Here is a 13554-nt window from a genome sequence, read left to right as displayed (position 1 = left end):
CCTCCCCTCATCATCGCCCTGCGTCTCCTGGCGAGAAGGAGGGTTATGGCCGACCCTTTGCATCGCTGTAGAACGCCAGCCCCGCCCTGCCCGCCTGCTGCACGTCAATAGCGCTGATTTGTTGTAGAAACAAAGCGGTGGCGCTGCACGGAGTCGTTATATTTGATGCGCGGTAGGGCTGACGTGGATGCTTGCCTTTCCGCAGGTACTCGGGGATGTTCTGGAGCACGAGGTGCATCGAGCAGAACAGCACCGCTCGGTGCCACGTAGCGGACAGGAACAGCACTTACAATAATCATCTCACAGCTGAAGCAGGAAAACCCCAACCACGCAAAGGTTTTTCTTTCAAAGCACAGCAAGGGTTCATGAAATAAACAATCAGTAGGAAGTCGCATCCGGAACAATTTATGTCCACATATAGCCGGTTAGAGGTGTTTCAGGTCCAAAATTGCTCTCCTTGGGGACAAACCAACACGAGGGAGTAAGAAACGGTATCAAATCATAACCCTCCGGTTGCTGTGTGCTCGGGAAGGCAGCGGGAAGTTTGCTGTTTGCTGCCCTGCAGCACTGACCACCTCCTCGTCCCATACACCGCCCCGTAAGAGCCCGTCCCTGGCAGCTGCTCAGGCCTCTTCCCTGCACTGACCTTCCCTCTCGTTGCAGAGCCCATCTTAGGACCTGTACTATCCTTGGTAGGAGGCACACTTACATTCTCAGTGACCTTATATTTAAACTTCCCTAATGCAGCGCTGTTGCCAGTGCAGCTCTGTGACTGGCAGTAATCACACCAGAGCCTGATTAGATGAGGTATCACTGATGTCATGCTGGGTCTGGGAGAGACTGTGCAATTTGAAAAACTGTAGTAGCTCCCACCTCGCCATCTCGGGGCAGTCAATGACCCTGCCAGGAGAAGGCACTTGATTCCAGGCCTGCAGCGCTTCTTGGCTGGCACCAGGCAGCTCAGCGTCCGAGTTCGGCAGGAGCCGGGGCACTCACTTTGCTCAGATTTTCGGCTTAGAGAGGGTCAGCCCCGTGAAGCGAGTGGTTAAGATGCCTGACTCAGTAAATGAGGACAACCCGCAAAAGCCATTTAACAGCACTGAGTCACCCTTAAACCCATCATCAATAGCAGTGCTTCGAAGTGCTTTTTTTTCCCTGTGCTTCTTAAATACAACAGGGAAATTAAATGCAGAAATGACTGCCGATTTCTTGACTCGAACACTGCATTAACATTAGATTTGCCTTTAACTTACACATCCTATTTAAAAATGAAAGCTGGCGTTGTAGGTACATGCTTCCTGCATCTCCATATTCAGAATTTTGTTATCATTGGCTGTTCCTCTTAGGTTTCGAGATTTCCTCCGGTCTTTATAAACACTGTAGGAAAGTAATCTCAAACTCGGAAAAAAAGAGATTTAATTCTCAGTCAAAGAGATTTCAGTATAACCAAGTGAGTAACAAAAATGTTTGAGGTTTATGTCTGTTTTGAGTTTTTTTGCAACTCATAATGATCCTGTTTTGCAACAAGAATAGCAATTAAGTTTAGATCAAGGTTGTTAAATTAGCTTTGTAATCACAACTGATAACAGTATGAGAAAAGTGGTAATACGATATTATTGGTTTAAACCTTGAGATTACTCTACATATAGCACCCTCGTCTGTACCACCTCCCCATCTCTCACCCACCCAGCATTGGCCCTGGTCCCATTTCCAGTCTTCTCGAGCTCCCCAGGACACGTTCATATATGTTCCATTTCTTCCGAAATTCAGGAGCAAACTCAAGGAAACCGGTGGAGTTAATGCTTGTGTAGTGATGATAGCACAAAACGACCCCTCCTACCTTTTGCTGTTCTTCACCCTGATCCTTCCCTGATTTGGTACCTCTGTTATCCGGCCAGCAGAGGGAAGCAGAAAGATATTTTAATACCGCACTCTTCTCCCGGCCTGCGCTCTGCCGGGTTTCTTTTCAAGTCCCGCCAACACTCGCAGGTGCCAAGGGCCTCCTGGGCTTTCTGGAGCCAGCTTTCAAGCTACTTCCTCTGCTGGTGGAAAGAGGATGCCCCTGGCCCCTGCTGACGGTCTCCTGCTGTCTGGTGACTACGTGGTAACCCCAGAACTCGGAAAATTAAGTATATTAAGAATTTCTGAAACTTTGTGTACCGGGTATGTAAAGTAGGTAAATCAAGGAAGTATTTGGCATCTTCCCTCTTTCTTCTTCTGCCTTTGGCATCTTCTCTTTCTTCTCCTTCCTTTGATCTCTTCCTCTTTGCTTGTCTCTCCCATCTCGGCGATATCAGGAGCGTATTATCTCAGGATTGAATAACAGCAATCAAGGACGTAAAGGACAGAAGATGAGGGAAAATGATCAAGGTAGAGAAGTTGCTTAAATACCTTCTGTAGGCGCCATCAGTCTGTCTGGTCAGCTTCCAGGAGTTCCAGATGACCTGATGCTAAGTTCTGACTAAAAGAGAAGATGCAGAGTCTTAAGGTGCCTTCACAAAGCGCTCCCTTCCCTTTGAGAATTTCCTGCTTGAAGGGCAGAGCAGGCAGGAAGCCAAACCACAAGCTACACAAGGGCTTGGCTGATTCTTTCTTAAGCTTTATCCCTAGAGAAAAGTTACCGCACCACGGAGGGGAGGGGAAGCGTTAGGTCCATTAACGCTAGCCCGTTTGGGGGCCGCCGGCTTAGTTCGCTCTGTCAAAAGCACTTGACTCTCTCCTCTTCAGCACAGGCCATTTTGGAGCGCATTCCTTTAGCAGGGTAGTCAGGAATAAATGCCAGTACATGAAGTTTACCCACTTGTAATTTAGGCAATGTAAAGAGCTTATTTGCTTCTTACTACCTGACCTAGAATACCTAACAGGTGAGTTGACCCACTTTTTTAACTCTGCCAGTTTACCACTGTCTTCACACATCCCTACGGGTACCGGAACACTGGAGTTTGCAAGGTGTTTCTGACGGACTTGCCTCGCAGCTCAGCACCCCCTTACATGACCAGAATACGATTCAAAGGGCACTGAGCTGTGCAGTCACTTGAGCAGGTGCTAAATTTCCGAGGGTGTGTAGATGCCTAATCTCCAATTACTTTCAACAACACTGAGGTGATGATGGGCATGCCAAACCCAGAGCTGGCTGCATTGGATGGGAGAAGGGCTCTGTAGCTGTTTCCCTGACACGTGTTAATCTTGGAAGGCGCTACTCAAGAAGGCGCTGCTGGAGCAGTAACTCCCCTTTATAGGGCAGGGCTGAGCACGGGACTCCGTCCCAGCCTCAGCAGGCTGGTCAGCAGGAGCAGCCAAGCCTGGGCAACACCAGGCAATGGAGCTTGCAGATGCAGTTTTTTATCAGCTGCTTCGGAAACCTGCTGCAATTTTAATAGCCAGTTCTAACAAATTAGACCAATCTTGCTTTCCTCAGCACAACCCTCTTCTCCATGGAGCACAGGGTGGAGAACCTCAAGCACGTGGCAGGGCTTCCACATGGCAGGGCCACGTGGAGATGCGAGCTGGAGACCGGAGCAGCGCGTCTGTTCTGTTTCTGGGGGTTGATAAAAAATAGCTAGCTCAGGATCCCTGCCTGCTGCCTGTGGACAAGCCCTCAGCCCACACCTCCAGAAATCTCCTGTGAGTTTGGCATCCTAGGAGCATCCCACAGGGGCTGAACTGGAACGCAGTGTAAGTGAGAGCAGCTCTCCTGAAATTCCCAGAGTTGCATCACGTACCTCAGCTTTTGGTTTGTCCTGGAGCATTTTCCTACAAAGAAAAATATGTGGAAAAGATTATTTGTGACCACTGGCTTTATAACTCAGGTGGCATTTTTATAAGGAAGGCCAAATCCGCAAGGATTACGTGTGCAAATAACAAGAACTGGAGACCTGGGATCTGATTCCTTGCAATGCTCTTCTAGTTTTAATGGAAGTGGCACATATTTCGGTTTTATTTTTTTTAGCACTGTAGGAGCACTATTACACTTGTCCATGCATGTAGCAAGAAACAGCTCAGCTGCAGTGGAAAAACAGAGTGGGGAAGCGATTTGCCCATGATCTCACTATAAATCAACAGCATCTTCTCCAGCAGACAACTCTGCCTGCCCACTCCCATCTATTCTTCCCTTTAGTCTACTCTTTTGCAAGACCAAGCAGAGCAAGAGCCTCCATTCTTCTCCCTGCCCTTTCTGGTTGTTTCTTAAGGGGGAGCGAGTCGTGCCAGGGTTGCTGCTGCTGTATGGCCACCAGCGCAGGTCCTGTCTGGACGGTGGTTTTTATTCGACCATATCCTCGTCCTGCACAGGCTTCCATTTCCCCACTTTTAACCTTGCGTCTTTCCTGCTCCTTGATCCTGCAAAAATTTCATTCAGCCTTGTGTCTGGGCATGAGTGGAACAACGCCCAAATGACTTTCCTTTCTACTCCTGACTCCACATTGCCTTGTTCTTCAATCCCATGCATCTTATGCTCTTTCCCTCACTGTTATGCCCGTGCTATTTTTTGGGGGGCATCTGATCATTGTCAGAATCCAACTCTGAAGTCGTCAGAACAGGAACTAAGTCACTTCCAGGTACTTCCAGAGTATTTTCCATTGGTAACTGGCAGACAAGACAATTAATGACGTTCACATAATGGTAGAATGCTCTCAAAGATCAGGGACTCCAGCTCTTTCCACCCTACACACTGGAATCATTTCACATTTATGTTAGTACAAAGTTATTTCTTTCATCTGGTATGGTCCCATACCTCCCAAATCCCACTTTTTTTCCTGGGATTGGCAGCAGTGTGGCATGCTACCAAGGGCGTTCAGCACTTCATGGGATCACACCTGATAAGCTCCAGGTATCATGTACGACACAGGCAGGTTTTGATTTATTTGGCCCTATAAATAGAATCCCGCCCAGCCCTCTTTTTGAAAGGCCCAGAAAGAGAAGAGAGTCAGGAAAGGTGTGGTGACTGCAAATAATGCATTCTGCCCACATGCTGAATTAATCCGGTCCGACTCAGCTGTTACAGGTGAGACTGTGGCTTTGCTGTGGCTCCCAGTCTACACAAATTGCCGTGTAGACAGTAGAGAAATTTGATCTTCCTCCTACTCAGAAATATTCCATTTTCCACGCAACGGGAGACTTGCATTAAAAGATTGTAATTTTGAAACAATGAAGACGTCTACCTCAATGCACAATTACAATTAAAGCGTAAAATTCGGGGGTGCAAATGATGGCTTGGAAAACGATACAGGAACTACAATAATACCATCGTTTATGCTGCTGGTACACCTTCAGTGGGAATGTTGTGTTGAGTTCTGGCCACCCTAACTCCAAAAAAAGGCTACGGCAGAAAGGGACTCAATTTAGAAATAACAGATAGGATCATTAGAGTCCCAGTAAAGACTGAAAACACTGAAGATGTTTAATTTAGAGAGAAGGCAAATAAGATGGCCTGAAATGTATGTGAGATAATTAAGAAAAATGAAATAGTGAGCTTCTCCCGTATCATATAAACCAGAAGAATATCAGCATAAACTTAAAAACCAATAAATGTAAACTTGGAAGAAGGAAATAATTGTACAAACAGTGTTCATTCCCCGTTTGTAAACTGGGATGGTAATTTACCATGCAAGCTGTTTGGAGCAACAGATACACAAATGAAAAATAAGGATTAATAGTAGTTCATTTGCAGGGCTCCCAGCCATAAGGGCCAGTAAGACCAATTGTAAGCGAGGTTTAAAGGTTGTTCAGACACATATGGACACATATGGGCACATATGGACCATGGCTCTGTTCCAGCGTCGCTGTTCTCACAGTTATTCCTGAAAGAACCGGTGTGTTTTGGTCTACGCTCAGAAAGATGAAGAGCAGGGGTGCACTGGGGAAAGGAGCTGTGCCATTAGCATCGGTGTGAGCCTGTGCCCGTGTCTCACCGCGTTCGCCCCGGGAGAGAGGTAACTCGTACAGCTTGGTCACCACGTCTGATATTTCTCTCGCTAGAATGAAAAGCCAGGCCCAGGATTCCATAGTGTAACTCACCGGTCTGCGGAGATCAACAGCGCCTCGTTGCCAAAGAAAGGAACCGGATGCTTCCCTTCACCGGTAAGAGGAAGCATTTGGTTTCAGACTGGTTTCCAAAGCTGCTAAAGTCACCTAGTGCCTTTGCATTGACTTCAGCGGACTATGGACCTGGCCTTTAACTGCCTCCGTTGACTGTGTTGAACTGCAATAGCTGTTCAGTGTTGTATTTGGGATGTTTCTAAAATCCAGCCAAGAAGGAAAATCATTTCTCCTTGTCAGACTGTTATCATTAAGGTGCGAGTCCAACAGCTATTCTAAGCTGCTTTTTCGCATGCTCTTACCTTTTAAATTTCTACTGGGGCTGGAATTCCCTTTGCTCAGTCTCACCCAGAGGTGGCCCTTTTTTAATTTTGCATGAACCTTTCCAAGCAAAATTGGCAGAGCTGCTGTTAAGTTACCAAAATGTAAAGAAAGATCCATACACACACGCTTTCTCGACTCATTTAGAATATTGTACTAAGCTATCTGAAATTTGTAGCTAAAGTGGGTAATTTCAGGATCTGTTCTCCCTAACACAAGACTTAAAGGTTGTCTTTAAGGTTTCTTTTGCAAGCTGATGAGCATCTCCACCCCAAAAAGAAGAAATCAATGAAACTTAGTACCTGAAAAAGTCACTCTCGCCCCCATTTCATCTCATAGAACTTGCAGCCATCAATTCTGTACAGCAAAGTTTCTGCTGCTTTTAAAATGCAAAAGGTGATTTGTCCTTTAAAATGACATTTGGTAAATTCCAGGCCTCAGTTACTGCCCGGTTTCTTTCCAGCTCAGCTACTGACAGTCTCCTTGCTCCCTCTGTTTCCAGGCTCCACACACTGCATGCAAGAAAACCTCCAACTACCCAGCTGCAAACGCCCACAAGATCTTACCACGTTTCCAGTCCAAGCAAGGCTTTAGCAAGGGAAACTCTAGCGTGTTTCAGCAACCCATTGCTGGGAAGACTGAGAAAATCCCCACTCCAGCACCCAATCAATACCGCGCCAGGAGATTTGGAAGAGAGGACAAGGAGGGGGCACAGCTGATCTGTAACGTTCGTGAAGTGACGTTTGATGTTCCAGAAAACACTAGAACTAGCTGTAACCTACCCAGTTTGGGTACAGCGCTCAGGGTGGCTGCGACAGCTTTGCGCCAGGTACTTATCCCGTGCCTGGCGATTCTGAGGTCTGTGCCACTGCGGGCGGTTTGGCACCAGTATCGAAACGACCGAGCGCGAAGCGAGGTCGGGTATTTCCGCATGAGCTGCTGTCTCACCTCGGGCCGTGCTGCAGGTGTACCCCAAGCTGCTGTGAACCCTGAGCACGCATCGGGCAGTACCTCTTCAATACCAAGGGAGGAGGAACCCATCCCTGGCCCGGGGACAGCAGCAGCCCCTGTCCTTGCTGCATCACTGCCTTTGATACCGAAAGACCCCATGGCATCCCATGAGTTTTCATCCCAGAAATCCGCTCTGCGTTGGTTGGTTATAGGGAACTTCTGCCAAGAAGCTCAAGGCAGGTGGATGTTACATGTTTAACAGGTACTGGGTTTTGAGGTTCAACCTCAGAGCCGGGAATCAGGTCTGCGTACGTACAACTGATGTAACTGACTGTGCCCTTCCTCTTGCTGTGGAGCTGTGCCAGTTTATAGCAGCTGAGGACCTAACCTTCAGGTTCAGCTCCTGAACCTCCTGCTGATTCACCCTTGTGTAAGTCACTTAACTGTTCTGCGCCTTGATGCTCCCCACCCATGCCACCGTGACCAGGCTTCACCGGGGTGTTGTAAGCTTTAGTCCACAGGAATTCAGAGCGTGTTCTGAGATACGGAAGATGTTAACAAAACACAAAGCGTTATTAACAATTATCAGATAGTTTATAATAATATACGCACTGCTAATGGACTTTCCTGTCCCTTCAATGGTGTCTTGCTGTAGCTGAGGTTATTTTTGGATCGTTTTGTTATTCTTTAGAGAGAGTTTTTGGGTTTTTCTGCACAGCACGTCTGCATTGCAGCCGTTTCCTAGCGAGCTCTCCCCTTCTAAACTGCACTTTAACGCAAGATACATCCCCTGTGCGGCGAGGCAGGGCACCTTGACTCTTTATAATATTTGATGACTTTGCATAGCTGTTTAAGACAGAATGAAGATGACACAATTTAATAAGCTTAATAAGTTGCCACTCATCAGCTGAGACATCTTAACTGGCTGCATGCATGTTCTTGAAGCAATTCATGCTTTTATAAAGTAATTTGATACAGTTTAAACATCAGCAAAGGTGTTTTAAACAAACATGTCTTACCTCACAATTTGGGTGTGCAAAGAGCACACGTACAGCGTTCCCGAGACTCAGCTGACATGGGGTAATCGCGTTCGCCCGCACAACCTATACGCCAAGACTGTGAACTTTCTTACAATGACTCACTCCGACTGAGTGTCTGCTCCAGCATGTTCTAAGTTGATTAAACTAGTTTGCAGGCCATAATTATTTTCTATATCATGCTATAATGGATTCACATCATATTATTTTTAACATTGTAAGAATTTGCTTCTGGGAACGGCCTTCTTGAATTAATCACTGACTCATGATTTACTGTAGGAGATAATATCTAACCTACAAGAAGCAGAACAGGAAACTATCTATTTAAAAGATGGCAGCGTCTTATAATTTATGACTATAGACAAAGGGAGATCTGAGAAGAAAAAGAAGGCCAGATCCTGCAGTCTTCACGTGGTCACTGCCCTCGCTCAGGCAAAAAGGGACTTTTGTCTAGCAATGGGAGGATCTGCTTTTGAGGCAGTGGCAGCTGAAAGCTGACAAATATTGGAGAAAAAATGAATGAGAAAGAAGAAAACAGGGTCCCACGGCGTCCTCAAAGCTCTGGGACCAAACCCTGTATTAAAATCAAGCCAGTTAAACATCATGACTATTGTAGGCATTTCACTAGCTGGATATAGGAAGCAAAAGAAAAAAAATAGGGAAAAAGCATCAGTCTTTTTGTGTTTGAATCTTTTATGCAGGTTTCTTTCTACCTCCTCGCTCTTGGGCACGAACTGGACTCTCCTCTTACATCAGTGAATTTGCCCGGACTGTTCGATGTTTTCTCTATGGCCTCGCTAGAAAAAGTCTGTTTCAGCAGCCAGCGATAAAAAGCTTTAAATCCTGAAGCACGTTCCAGGAGGTTGGGCTTCGTCCTGGGAATCCGAAGAGTCTTTCCCTTTGTCCCATTTCACCGTGGTCTGTTCCGTGATTCTGGGTAACTCCTGGGACCTTTGGCACCTCAGGTTCTCCGGCTCTGTAAGGAGCGCACTTCTCCCTCGGCGTGAGGCTCCCTGGGAGCTGTGGAAGAGCTGTTTTGTAGAAGAGCTGCAGCAGGGAGCCGAGCGCTGCAGGAGGGCAGCGTGTCCCGCTCCCCCCGGGGCTTTGGCACCGCTGTCCAAGTTAATTAGCCGGGGGCCACTAGCAGCGACAACAGTGCTGCGCGCTGAGCTTGGAGCAAGCTGCAGGGGGGCACAAACCCTCCAGCAGTTACCTGCAGGCTTGAACGAACCGAAATACAGATCCTTCGGGTCGTCCTTAGCTGAAAGCCATCAGCCCACCCTGCAGTCCCAGCAGCGACAGCCAGAGACATCTCCTTTTTCTGCAGCGCTCTCCCGGGGCTGCCACGCCAGTGCCCCTTTGGCGTCTGGGCAGCACCACCTCAAATTCCCTGCCCAGGTGGTGACTTGAACAAAACTGGACACTTAGAGCTGACGTCGGAGAAGTCTGGAGACAGCAGTTAAACACACAAAGCCACATTTTCTGCAAGGGTTTCAAGTCCTCGGCGTCTGTGTAAATGCAGCCTTTGCATGCTGGGCATCACAAAGGGACCTGCCTACAATTGGAAAGCACTCCCAGATTTTGGCCCTAATACTGCCTACAGCCATATCATTAGAATCACTCACAATGGAGACAACTGGGTTTTAAATATGGGTTTTCCCTTGTTGGTAATTACCCACAGGTAAAGTCAATTCAAAGGCACTCACAAGCCCTTTTTCTTTTTCTGAAACAGACCTCTCTGGATTTCTGCAAGCAAAGCAACAACGTTTCTGGCCAGACAGTGTTTGTGTCCAAAACCACAAGAGGATTAAGTTTCAAAAAATGTGGAAAATGGCCTTCTCCGCGTACGTGAGCCTTGGGCTGGGAGGAAAGCCGTTGCTGGTGATTTTGGTTCTGATTCTCCAGGGCGCAGAGCACCATCGCACACAAATTCAGGTCACTCAGAGCTTCTTAAGGCACGTTAGGTTTAAGCGGGTGCCAGGACGCTGGTGAGTCTCCCTTCCAAGAGCTGTGGGCAGGTCCCTTTGAACCTCCGTGAGACAACCGTCCAGAAACCGTCCTGACTGTTTTGAGTAGCCGTAAGGAATCCCTGGAACACCCCACAGCTCAGCGCCAGTGCCAGAGGCTTCAGGAGAAGCCACATTAGTGCATAACGCACCAAGCTCCACAGGACTCTGGCTGCAGAAGCAGCCTGCTCCTGGCCGCCTGCCTGGTGAGGTCTGAGACCTGGCGCGCGAGGGCACCCAGCTTTGTAGCTTATCTTACAAGTTGCACCACGTGTGAGTGCTCCTGTTTGTTTGATTCTTTAAAATCGCCAATATCTCTGTTTGTTCCTATGCTCAGGACGAAGTTTAGCGCTGCCCTATCAGTGTCCCTCGAAATGAGCTCTGCCCAGGACAGCACTTTTTAAATCCAGAAGTGATTTCCCCACACAGTCCTGTTGTACCGGTTCTTTTTCCTTCTGTTACGTTCGCTGACTGATGCACTCTTTCCTCAGTGCCACCGGTGCGGCCTTGTTTGGTATTTACATCCCGTTCCTGTTTGTTTGCTCGGTCACTACAGCATCAACGATTCCCTCAGCAGGGTGTCTCCCAAGGGTAGAACTTCTTCCTTCAAGTCAAAGCCTCCCGCCTAACGAGGATGGACAGATCCACCCCGGAGCCTGCAACCTATCAGCCACACAAACCTACCAAGGAAGCAAAGAGAACTCCTTTCAGGTAAGTCCAGCCGGGAAGACGTGCCGCTCTCGTGGGACATATGAAAACATGTCAGCCAGCAGAGCGATCCCGCGGTGTCCCACTGTATCGCCTGGCCCAACGTGGCCAGTTATTGCCACAGGTCTGCAGGAACTGGCTCGGAGGTGGAAGTGTGACCGTGCGCTGCCGTGAAGGGGAGCGTGGGCTGATGACACCCTGGCGCAGAGGCTCCTTATCAGGTGATCTCTCAGACATTTACAAACAGTAATTAAATACTGCACCACCCTTATGATGCAGGGGTGATTTCTTATCCCCGCTGCACAGAGCAAGAAGCCAGAGCACACGTGACCTGGAAAAAGATCCTTCGCATCCCAGGCAGAGGCTTTGAGCGCGAGGCTGCGTCTGCTGCATCGCCAGTGCCTCGTCTCGGCCCCGGAGGAGCGCTCTGGGCACAAAGAGCCAAACCTGGGGCCCGGGGGCAGGAACGGCGGGGGGTGCTCGTGGCCGCGCAGCGGCTCAGGGAACCTGATGGCTAAAACACGGGCATTTCCTCAGCCCTTGCTAAGGCTGGGCATTGGAGCTGGAAAGAGGCCTGTAAAACTTTCAAATACTTCCTTGAAGTCAGACCTGCCATTCCCGCGTATTCCTACCGCTTGTTTCAAAGAGCAAAAGGCACAAAAGGAAACTCCCCTCTCCCAAGCCCTCCCCCTTGGTGGCCCTATGAGAAGCCAAATAAATCCGCCTATCAACAAATTGTTCAAGTAAATTTATTCTCACCATGCCGTGACGTTGCCTGGCCTAAGATTAAGATCAACAATAAATTCCTGACCATGGAAAAGAATGAGAACATGAGAAAGCCCACGGCTCTCCTTACCCAACAGGTCTATCTTTACTACATCTCTCGGCAGTCGTATCTCCTAACAGGGGTTTTGGAAAAAGAGTGGGAAGCTGTAGGCTGGGAGGGAAGCAATGCCAAGTGGCATTTGATAAGGACAGAGGGCTAGAGGAAAGGGCAAATTAAATCTGAGGAGAGAAGATCACCAGTCTGTATTATCAGAAAACACAAAACCTCCCCACGCCCAGCCGCGGGGGTTAGCGCCTGCTCCCTCTCCCGTCTCAGTGGGTGGGAGAGGACGGGAGGAGCTCCCAGCTGGAGCCATTTGGCAGGGCTGTCTTGGTTTCAGCGCTATCTCGCTCTGGAGCAGCCAGGTCTCTGCAGAGGCTGGGCCGCTGGCAAGCCTTTGTATCGTACAACAAACAAAGCGGCTGTCTGCGGCATCGCAGCTGGACCCTGTGTCCCCCAGATCATTTCCCAAAGATTTTGGCTTAGGAGGATGCAGCATCCACCCCCCCGGGGCACTCAGCAGGAACCACAGCTTTCATTTCCAGACATAAAACCCCGTCAGTTTGGGGCAAGTTCCTCAAATCTCTTTCTCCTGAGAGGCAGAAATTCTGTTCGAGTCTCTCTGCTCCAGCCACCCCACCTTGTAAAGCTCCTCCCTGGCCTGGGCAGCGCGACCTCGCGTATTCCAGAGGGTCTCCAAAGCGGGACCGCTCCGGTGCCGCGTTTGCCGCAAACACCGGGCGATGGGCAGAGCGCGGGTCACAGGAAGGGTTCCCCGGGCCAGGTAAAAACCAGAATTGGTCTGAAGTACTTCTCACTGCCAGGATACCAAAACACAAATGTGACGGAGCAGCGCTGTTGCCCGCTCAACAGGAAAAAAAAATGAAGCAGGGGAATGCGGAGAGCCCACCTGCAAAGGCACGGGGACACCTGAAGACAACGCCATTTCTAAAAGGCGCTTAACTCGGTGGCACGTGGCACGCAGGGCCCTGTGTGCACGGGGGGCTGTAGGTTCACGATGGGCGCCAGGCACCTAAATTCTTATAAGATCAGAGCACGGCGCCTCCCGACACCTTTGCCTGGTCCGATGTCATTGAAATCCGGGCTGAACGGCCTGCAAAGGGCCACGCAGCAGCAATGCGGCAGAAGCAGCACTCGGGTCCTGACTACCGGCTCTTTGTCCAACTTGTTCATCCATATTTGACAGTATTATTTTTAAAGGCAAGATTGAAAAAAGCACGTTTGCGATGTAAAGGCCTTTAAAGTATCACTGACTGTCAGCACGTTTGACAAACAGGTTCTGTGAGTTCTGGTGCATGTGTAAAGCTATCCCATAATTCTGGCTGCTGGTACAACAGACAGTTCACCTGCAGTATTTCTCTATTTGGGAGAGAGGAGCACTTGCAGGGAGAGAGGAGGAAAAAATAAAGCGTGCCTTCTTACGGCGGAGAGAGCCTCTGTGCCCCGGCTGGGGAGCGGCGTCGCAGTGCCTCAGCCCGGTCGCCTTGGTTTTGCCCCGCTCCGGCTGCCCCGTCCTCCACAGGCTTCACCGGAGCTTTCCTGAGGCAAAGCTGAGTAAAACGGGAGAAGAAACGCATCCTGCGGCTTGGAATTGGGAAACGCCCGGTGAAGCGGGAGGAGGGAGCCACCCTCAGTGAGGAAGGGGTTA

At 49.1% G+C, this 13554-nt stretch overlaps 1 protein-coding gene and 1 long non-coding RNA gene across 6 annotated transcripts in view; one reads left to right on the top strand and one right to left on the bottom strand.

Moving 5' to 3' along the window:
* Positions 1–37: 37 nt before the first annotated feature.
* LOC104017855 (uncharacterized) lies at positions 38–12366 on the top strand. Of its 3 annotated transcripts, none has more exons than XR_015705528.1 (5): positions 38–205; positions 5977–6078; positions 6860–7738; positions 9047–11062; positions 11184–12366. It is a non-coding gene; the product is annotated as an uncharacterized LOC104017855 (long non-coding RNA). The 3 variants fall into 3 exon arrangements; XR_015705527.1 differs by having other exon boundaries at positions 11172–12366; XR_015705529.1 differs by having other exon boundaries at positions 9047–11280; positions 11366–12366.
* The window catches only part of GRHL3 (grainyhead like transcription factor 3), a 142571-nt gene continuing 130437 nt past the window's right edge, over positions 1421–13554 (bottom strand). Inside the window, exons 23-24 of one of the 3 annotated variants that reach the window (XM_087761078.1) lie at positions 3723–3753; positions 1421–3538 (exon numbers count right to left, since the gene is read on the bottom strand). The gene's annotated coding sequence lies outside the window, so the exon portion shown is untranslated. Of the gene's footprint in view, positions 3754–10923; positions 11032–13554 lie in introns of those variants that run through there. The other 2 variants (XM_087761075.1, XM_087761074.1) reach the window with 2 other exon arrangements.

Source organism: Nipponia nippon, unplaced genomic scaffold (assembly GCF_047370975.1).
Source record: "Nipponia nippon isolate SJK-2023a ecotype South Korea unplaced genomic scaffold, ASM4737097v1 scaffold_23, whole genome shotgun sequence".
NCBI lineage: Eukaryota > Metazoa > Chordata > Aves > Pelecaniformes > Threskiornithidae > Nipponia > Nipponia nippon.
This window is presented reverse-complemented; position numbering and strand designations above follow the sequence as displayed.